The following is a 10137-nucleotide window of genomic DNA, read 5'->3' as shown; positions in this document are numbered from 1 at the left end:
GATCAGCGGTTCTCTTGCATCCTTGGTGTTTCTGTCTCTCTCCCTCTTCTTTCCTCTCTGAAATCAACATATATCATCCCAAAGGTTTGAGGCACAGTTCCTCTGGCCTAGCAGCTCTGGCTCCATTTTGTTTTTGGTTTTTTGTTTTTTAAGTGTATTTTTATTGATTTCAAAGAGTAAGGGAGAGGGAGAGAGAGAGAGATAGAAACATCAATGATGAGAGAGGATCACCGACTGGCTCAAGCCCGCAACCCAGGCATGTGCCCTCGACTAGGCATCAAACCTGGGACCTTTCAGTCCACAGGCCGACACTCTATCCACTGAGCCAAACCAGCCAGGGCTCTGGCTCCATTCTAAAGTGTCTCCATTTCATTCTCAGCCATCAGTGAGCCATGGACATCTCTTGGGACAACTGGCACAACAACACAAGACCCGGGGCGAGAGGAAACCCCGCCACAAGAAGTGAAAATATGCTGAAACCGGTTTGGCTCAGTGGATAGAGCGTCGGCCTACGGACTGAAAGGTCCCAGGTTCGATTCCGGTCAAGGGCATGTACCTTGGTTGCGGGCACATTCCCAGTAGGGGGTGTGCAAGAGGCAGCCAATCAATGATTCTCTCTCATCGATGTTTCTAACTCTCTATCCCTCTCTCTTCCTCTCTGTAAAAAATCAATAAAATATATATATATATATATTTTTTTTTAAAGTGAAAATATGAGCTTGGAGACGCTTTGCTGCCAACACCACCACCCTCTCCCCCCCTCCCCCCCCCATACACACAGTCTGGTGGTGGGGCAGGGGAGGCCGAAGAAATGCCGCACCTTGAGGTTGGATGTGGCCAACTCCTCCTGGGGCTGGGAGTGTTGTGCCCACAAAACAAGGGTTACTGATGTCGTCCAAACACATCCAACAGCAAACAGGTCCGAACTGAGACCTACTGAAGAACTGACTGCACAGAGCTCCTTACGGCACCCACACCCACAGTGGTAGAGGCCCACTGGGCACCGCCCCTGGGTAACAATCGGGACTGTTTTAAAACACCGTGGGACTCAGGACAAATTGTTGGAAATCGGGACTGTCCCGCCAAAAGCGGGACATCTGGTCGCCTTGCCCCTGGGACCAAGCTGATTCCCGAGGAGGAAGACCATTTAAACAAAAAAGGATCAGAGTCAGTTCAGGAGAAACACGGTGAAAGGAAAAAGAATGCCAGAATCACCTGTCCTCTAGTTCCAGCAGGCCAGCTCCTCTCACACACCGCCCCAAGGCCAGGCCGGTGGGGCCGCCCAGGAGGCTCCATGCTGGGGCTCCCGCTGAGGAAAATCAAGGCCGGGAGCAGCAAACACATCCTCCCTCCTGTCTTAGCTCAGGTAGTACAGGTGTTTACTGATCACACAAAGTGGCTTCATTTATTGTTTTTTTACAACCTGCCATCCTTCCTCTTTGAACCTCCCACTGGGTGAGGGCTTCACCATCCACCGAGCTATCATGCCCCCCAAAAAACAGGGTATAACATCTGCCTCCACCCAGCCCCTCCATGTGTTCATTTACCAGTTCTCATGGGTGCTACCTTCTAAACAGCTCTGACGTCTGTCCCTGTCACACTGCCCTACTGCCACCATTCCCATCCAAGGTGCCAGCATCGTCCTTTGCCTGGATGATCGCACCTGCCTTTTCACTGGTCTCTCCATTCTTCTGTCGGCCTGCGGACTGAAGAGTTCCAGGTTCGATTCTGGTCAAGGGCATGTACCTTGGGTGTGGGCGCATCCCTAGTGGGGGTGAGGGGGCGCGTGCAGGAGGCAGCTGATGGATGTTTTTCTCTCATCGATGTTTCTAACTCTCTATCCCTCTCCTTTTCTCTCAAAAAAAAAAAAATCAATAAAATATGTTTTAAAAAAATAATAAATAAATAAATATGCACCTATCTTGCCATGCCCCGACTATGAGAAAAAACAAAGTGGCCAGTTCAGCTTGCAACTCCAGCAATTAACACAGTGTTTCCACTTGAGTCCATCATTGCGCTTTGCTTGCAGCAGAAGCGCTTCCCTCGTTTCTCATTTCATAATTAATGAGAAGTGCTGCATCTCACTCCATAGCAATGTACTTTAATAAAGTACATTGCTATGGAATGAGATGTAGGGTTGAACTTTAATAAAATTAATATTTACTGCTTCAGCAAGGACATTCTTAAGTGAAACTGGCACCTTTTTTTCTTTCTTCTTCTTTTTCTTCTTCTTCTTCTTCTTCTTTTTTTTTTTTTACTGCAAGTGCCTGGCGGTGAAGAATACAATGACTATAGTATGGTTTGGCAACACTGCCTTGGTTTGTGCTAAGGCAGCAGGCAGCCTATCCCTGATACCGTGTTTCCCCGAAAATAAGACATCCTCCGAAAATAAGACCTAGCGCATGGAAAGATAAGACATCCCCTGAAAATAAGATCCAGCGCAACTTTGGGAGAAAAAATTAATATAAGACACTGTCTTACTTTGGGGGAAACAGGGCAGCTTTTGCAACATCATTGCAATCTCAACGTGCAGACAACTTCGTATCGTTTTTATGAAAATAACTGGACCTCAAGAACCCCCAAGCAAGGAACCTTCTGGGCCACACTTTTGAGAACGGCTAATCTAGAAAAATTTTATTCATCCTTCAGATCTTAACTATGTCTCTGCACAGACTTTCCTTGTCCCCAGTGTCTTTCTTCCTTAGGAATGTCCTCCATTTTTAGTGGTGCTCATGGATGCCCGGATTTAAGTTACACTTCCCAGCTTCCTTTGCAGCTGAATGTGGCTACGTGACAATTTTAGTTAATGGATGTAAGAGAAAACGTTAGGTGTGCCTTCTACGGAGCATCCTTCCTGGGAGGACATAGGTCCTTCAGAGGATGAAGTGTGACCTTCCTCAGGCCGTCACCCCCTTCCTGCAGGCTGGAATGCAAACACTCTCCCACCTGCTCTCTCATGCACCTGGCCTAGCAGGCTCCTATGGGCACTTCAGTACATAACCCCATGACCTAGTCTGGTTCCTCCACTCATTCACATATTCAACAAGTGAGAAGTGTCTACCAGACCCAAGGTGCTGGCGATGGTAGGTAATTTAGACATGGTCATTGCTCTAGCCTGTGAGGTAGACACGACACATTTAACGATTTCATTACGATTGGACAAGTGCTGCAAAGGAAGAAGCACAGAGTGCTGGGACAGCTTATCCTAGGGAACTTTGTTTCGACCGGGAGGCTGGGAAAGGCTTCTCTGAGGAGTGTGTATCAGGAAGCATTGGGCTCTGGGGCAAATTAAAGAAAACTCAACGTAACAGAAGCTTATATGAGACTGAAGTCGATTTCTCAGCTAAGGAAGTCTGGTGGCCGGTGGTTAGGAGATAAAGAGAGGTGAAAGAGCTCCACACCTCACCCAGAAGCTCCACACCTCCACCAACCTCTGCCCACAACCCCTCCTCATGGCCTGAGAAGGCCACTCCAGCTCCTCAGCTAAAAGCAGAGTCGCTTTGAGAAAGCTAAAAAGGGCTCATTCCAATGTTACCCTGATATTTGAGGGATAGTGATCTGAATCCATGCCAGCAAGCTCAGTGTACATTCTTGATAACCTGTAGTTAAGTCACTACCTCCTTCCCGGCTACTGGTCTTGCAGAGCCTGTTACTGTGAACAGTGCACTGCCCTGGAGGCAGGGATATTAATGCTGGTGCCCGGCCAGACCATCAGATGTGGCCTGGAGACCCCCAACACCTGGGGGCCTTCTTGCAAGGCCCGAGAAAAGGACCAGAAGCATAATCCATATTTGCGGGACAAAGACCACAGGGGGATATAAAGGAAAGCCCCCTGCATGTTTCTCCACTCAGATTTGGAAGGCTGTTCCCTGAGCCCGCTGGTGCATTAAACAGTGTCCCTCCTCTTCTTTGAAGTGTCCTTGGTTTTCTTCGGTCTTCTGCAACAGCTGACAGTAAGATCTCCCAGCAGCCTGTGCTGCTTCTCCCCTGGGAGCACTTGTCCAAGTGCAAGGACGATGAAATTATTGATTGTTTAGTGTCTGTCTCCCAGACTGGAGTGGTGACCACGTCTGTCTACTTAGCACCCAGCAGAGTGCCTCAGGCCTCATAGATCCTTATTACTTGTCAAATCTTTAAAAAAAAATAATAATAATAATAATAATAAAAAAATATATATATATATATATATAAAATTTTATTGATATTAAGTTGAGGTAAAATATATACATACCACCATAAAATGTATCATCCTATCAATTTTTAAGTGTACAGTGCAGTGGCATTAAGTACATTCATATTGTTGTGCAACCATCACCAACATCCATCTCCAGAGCTTTTTCATCTTCCCCAACTGAAATTCTGTACCTGTGAAATACTAACTTTCTATTCCCCCTCCCTGAATAATTTTTATTTTTAAAAATATATTTTATTGATTTTTTACAGAGAGGAAAGGAGAGCGATAGAGAGTTAGAAACATCGATGGGAGAGAAACATCAATCAGCTGCCTCCTGCACACCTCCCACAACCAAGGTACATGCCCTTGACTGGAATCGAACCCAGGCCCTTTAAGTCCACAGGCTGACACTCTATCCACTGAGCCAAACTAGTTAGGGCTGGATAATTTTTGAATAGATAGGGTCTAGGTCAGATCACAGACTTAAATGCCTACGGAGCAGTGAACTGTAGGGAGGGGTGGGGACTGAGGTGGGGACCAGAGAGTGCCTGCCTCATTTCAGGGGCAGCCACTAATCACACAGCTCCCACTGAGTTGGTAGAGGTGGTGCCAGAATGTGGAAACTCGGAGTTGCCAGCTCTGCCAAAATGTTGCGAGAGAAGATGGAAAACCAGACATCTGTGTAATATCTCCTAATGTTAATGTTGACAACTAATTTTTTGTTTTGTTCTAACACTGGATAAACCAAAACAAAGCGTTCCAGAGGCAGGGTCTGGCGTAGGGCCCACGGATCGCACCTGATGAACCTTATGGGCTTGTAACACTATTCGACTCTGGGGCCTGTCACCTGGGAATGTCTATGAAGATGGGTTCCCAAGAGTCCACAGGCTCCAAGAATCTGGCTGCCACTCCGGGGTTTCCAAAGAGGAAAAGAAAAGAGGAAGAGAGTAAGTTTATGTGAACATTTACAACAGCTGTGTGCGTTATAAGGCTGAGTATTTTATTTAATCCTCAAAACAATGAGAGGGCACAAGTGTTATTCTTTAACCCAGTGATCGGCGAACTCATTAGTCATCAGAACCAAATATCAACAGTACGATGATTGAGCCAAAACCGGTTTGGCTCAGTGGTAGAGCGTCGGTCTTCGGACTGAAAGGTCCCAGGTTCGATTCCGGTCAAGGGCATGTACATTGGTTGCGGGCACATCCCTGGTAGGAGGTGTGTAAGAGGCAGCTGATCGATGATTCTCTCTCATCTCTCATTGATGTTTCTAACTCTCTATCCCTCTGTCTTCCTCTCTGTGAAAAATCAATAAAATATATATTTTTTAAATCTTAAAAAAACAAAACAAAAAACAGTACAACGATTGAAATTTCTTTTGAGAGCCAACTTTTTTAAAAAAAAAACTATATAGGTAGGCACATTGTTTTTTGTTTGTTTGTTTGTTTGTTTGTTTGAAAAATATATTTTATTGATTTTTCTTACAGAGAGGAAGGGAGAGAGATAGAGAGGTAGAAACGTCAATGAGAGAGAAACATCGAATAGCTGCCTCTTGGACACCCCCTACCGGGGATGTGCCCGCAACCAAGGTACATGCCCTTGACCGGAATCGAACCTGGGACCTTTCTGTCCGCAGATCGATGCTCTACCGCTGAGCCAAACCGGTTTCGGCTAGGTAGGCACATTGTTATTAACTTCATTAAGGTACCCCTAAGCTGGCCTTTGCTAAAAACTCAAGGGGCCAAAGAGCCGCATGTGGCTCTCGAGCCACAGTCCGGCGACCACTGCTCTAGCCCATACAGATGAGGAGACTGAGGCTCAAAGAGTTTTTAAAAATTGCTGAAGGTCACAGAGCTAGTAACCATAACTGGTGGGACTGGGATTTGAACTTCAGCCTGGACCCAATGCTTGGATTCTCCCCCCACCCGACTGCCTCTCCCCTGCATTAAGGAAGGCGGTGCAGGGATATGGGGCTGCTGAGGCTTCAGCATCGCCACTCTGCCTCACACATACGCAGTGATTTTCCATCTCAAAGCACTTTCACCTACATTAGCACTTGCCAAACCTTTTTGGTAGGTATGATTATCCTCATTTCATAGAAGAAGGAATGGAGTTCAGCCCCATGGTAGGACTGTAAGCATTGAGCCTGGAGATTTCCAGAAGCCTCCTGTTCCTGGTAGAGCACTATTTTTGCTGCGTGGGTTCTGTCCCCAGGCTGGAGGAGGTCAAGTGGGGAGAAGAAGAGGGGACGCGGAGGGGAGACAGCAGCAAGGCTGACAGTGTCGGAGGCGGGGCTTGTTGGAGAAGGGGTAGGGCTGCCCGTGGAAGCTGTGGAAGGGAAGTTGGAAGCCCCAGGTGCGGTCCTGTGGTGGCCTCCTTACCAGAAACATCTGCAGCTGCACCGACACCCTCTGCAAAGGGGGTTGGGGACAGGGTGTGGGGGAGGGGCCTCAGAGGTGGTCTGGGAAGTAGAGTCTCCAAGGGCTGACCCACCTCCACGCTGGCCACATTCTCCCTAGCTCCATGGCCACCTCCTGCAACTCTCCGAGGGCGGCTCCCGGCCTCCCGCACCCATGGGAGCTAGAAGCAGGCACATTTCAGAGCCCAGCCTGGGCTCAGCCAGCTGGCACCTGCAGCCCTTTGGATAACTGTCAGCCGCAGAGTAAAGCAGACAGAACCCATCCCCACCCAACCCCATTCCCTTCAAAGGGGGACCTCAATCTTGGGGTGGACCCAAGCAGGTAAGCTCCTTGCTCACCTCCTTGGTGGGATACACCTCTGCCTGGTGAGGGAGGCGGAACAGGGAACTTTCTGGGCCTGCCCTGCACCTTAAAGATAAGACCTGCTGGGCATCGGGATACAGGCTCACCCCCAGTTGGGGGTGTGCAGGAGGCAGTCAATCAATGATTCTCTATCATCGTTGATGTTTCTCTCTCTTTCTCCCTTTCTGAAATCAATAAAATAAATATCAATATCTATACATCTATGTATCTATGTATCTATATATCTATATAGCTATATATTTATATATCTATATATCTATATATCTATATATCTATATATCTATATATCTATATATCTATATATCTATATATCTATATATCTATATATCTATATATCTATATGTCTATTGTCTATATGTCTATATTTCTATATATCTATATATCTATATATCTGTATTAAAGGCCTGATGCATAAAAATTCATGTACTGGAGGGGGGCCCTTGAGCCCAGTCTGCTCCCTATAACATTCTGGGAGTCCTCAGGGCTGGGAGGCAACCCAGTGATCAGGGGAAGGCACCTCTGCTGCTGCCACTGCCAGCAGCATAAGCCTCAGCCGGCCCTGGTTACCTGAGCCTTGGGCGGCCCTGGGCGGCTGGGCAGCCACCATTTGAAGCTTGCCTGTGCCTCCAGCCAGCCTGGGTAGCTATGGGGCTGAGAGGACTGGGGGACTTCGGAGGCAGGTGCCCTGGCAGGGATGAGGAGACTGGGCGCCACCATCTTTGAGGGCATGTCAGTCAGTTAGCATATTCCCTCCTTATTGGCTATGGGCACTGTCATCTTTGCAATGGTGTAAGGATCAATTAGCAATTAGAAAATATATATATTCTTTTTTTTTTTTTAAGGAACCCAACCAGCATGGCAGCTCAGTGGTTGAGCATGGTGGGCTCAATCCCCCATGGAAGGCATTGATGTTATCATTGATGTTTCTATCGCTCTCTTCCTCTCTGAAATAAAAATATATTTTTTTTAAATACACAAAAACAAGGAGTAAGATGATCCCTCCCTCACCCTCCACAGGCCCCACTGAACTTCCTGCCTCCTTTTTAAAAAAAAAAAAAATTATTTATTGACTAGAGGTCCAGTGCACAAAATTTGTGCACGGGTGTGTGTCCCTCAGCCCAGTCCGCGCTCGATTCAATCTGGGACTCCTCAAGGGATGTCTAACTGCCTGTTTAGTCTTGATCCTGGTGGGATGGGGCCTAAATGGACATCCCTCTCACAATCCAGGACTATTGGTTCCCAACCGCTCACCTGCCTGCCTGATTGACACCTAACTGCTCCCCTGCTGGCCCAATTGCCCCTAACTGCCCTCCCCCACCAGCCTGGTCATCCCTAACTGCCCTCCCCTGCAGGTCTGGTCCCCCCAACTGCCCTCCCCTGCAGGCCTGGTTCCCCCCCCCCAACTGCCTTCCCCTTCAGGCCTGGTCCTCCTCAACTGCCCTCCCCTGATGACCATCTTGTGATGGCCATCTTGTGTCCACATGGGGGCAGCCATCTTTGACCACATGGGGTGGCCATCTTGTGTGTTGGAGTGATGGTCAATTTGCATATTGCCTTTTTATTATATAGGGTTTGAGAAAGAGAAAGGAGGGGTGAGGGGGGAAAGAGAGAGAGATTTATTTGTTGTTCCACTTATTTATTTACTTATGCATTCATAGGTTGCTCTTTGTATGTGCCCTGACCAGGGATCCAACCTACAACCTTGGCATATCAGGAAGATGCTTTAACCAACTGAGCTACCTGGCTAAGGCTGAGCTTCCTGCCTCCTTCCCCTCTAAGTCCCCAGCCTGGAATACTGGTTCAGTTCACAGGTAAGCCTGAAGATGCGGGAAGAATTAACCCAGCTCCCTGGAAGGACAAAGAGAACACAGAATGGGCTGGAGGTTATCTTGCTAGAACTTTGAGGAGAAAGGGGGAGGGGCAGGGTGTGTCACCCCCTAAGAGAGCTCACAGGGAAGGGGGTAAAAATTAATAAAAGGCTTGCAGTAAGCACAAACCCCATGCCCTCTCTTCCTCCCGTTCTTACTTTGCTCTTCACTTCCTGAGCGTGTGAACAGGTGGCCCATCCCTGTCCCCTCGCTGCTCCCTTTGTGCAGGAACGTGGGGAAGTCCCCGCAGAGGCGCTGGTGAATCCTCGATGACGGCTTTCACAAGCCCACAGGGCCTAGGATGTTTCCTAGTCGAAAGGAAAAATGCCACCCACGGAAATTTCCAGGAAACCCCTGCCCCTCTGAAAAAGGGGGCTCCTCCTGCTGCAGGCTTGCTCCCACTCTCTTTCAGTGTTTTTTTCCCTCCTGCCCAGGGTCAAGTTCCCTGACAGAGCAGTCTGCGGCCAAAGTCCAGAGCGTGGCACACAGTGCAGGCAGAGGTCAAAGTCACTGTGGGGGTGCTGTGGGCTGACGCTGTGTGTGTGCTCTAAGACCACAACCGGCATGAATGTTCCCTCTGAGACAGACAGACAGAGAGGGCAGGCAGGCGGGCAGGGAGGTGGGTCGTCTCTGTCATTTCCGGCATGACCAGAGCAGGCCTGCTTCCTCCTCTTTAGAGGGATGATCAGACAAGGACAGTCGAGCCCCTTTGTTATCCAGTATTCACAGCAGCCCATTTTGATGGGTTATGACTCTCCCATTTAACAGGTGAGGAAACTGAGACTCAGGGAGATGAGCTCTGGTCATGTCAGCACAGCTGGGGTCAGAAGCCAGGTCTCCTGACTCTCAAAGCTGCAGCAGCAGCAGCCAGCTGCCTTGCTGGCCGTTCTGGTCCCCACGTGGGGCTTTTGTTCACCACACTCTCCTTCGTCAGACTTGGATCATAACCTTGCAGGTCCGGGGATATGTATCCTGAGGCATGTATCGTTCAGTCCTTCTCCTGGTGGGCGCACAGAGCATGTGACAGCCGCTGGGTGCATACTCATATACAGACCCTAGCAAGGGCACCCCACAGAGGCGGTGCCTGCACGTGGGGACATCAGCTGCCTGTCCCCGGCACTGCTCATCTCCCACGTGCCCAGCCTACCCAGCCACCCTGCATTGCATGACAGTGACCACTGGGTGGCAGTGTGTTCTCGTGCCTAGGAACAGAGAAGGCCCCAAGAGTTGAGGAACGTGGGGGTGGAGCAGAAGCAGGCAAGAACCTCAACCAGCTCGGACCAGAAAGGTTGCAAGACTTGATCTCCAGGAG

Source organism: Pipistrellus kuhlii, unplaced genomic scaffold (assembly GCF_014108245.1).
Source record: "Pipistrellus kuhlii isolate mPipKuh1 unplaced genomic scaffold, mPipKuh1.p scaffold_m20_p_3, whole genome shotgun sequence".
Classification (NCBI taxonomy): Eukaryota; Metazoa; Chordata; class Mammalia; order Chiroptera; family Vespertilionidae; genus Pipistrellus; species Pipistrellus kuhlii.
Note: the sequence above shows the minus strand (reverse complement) of the source record.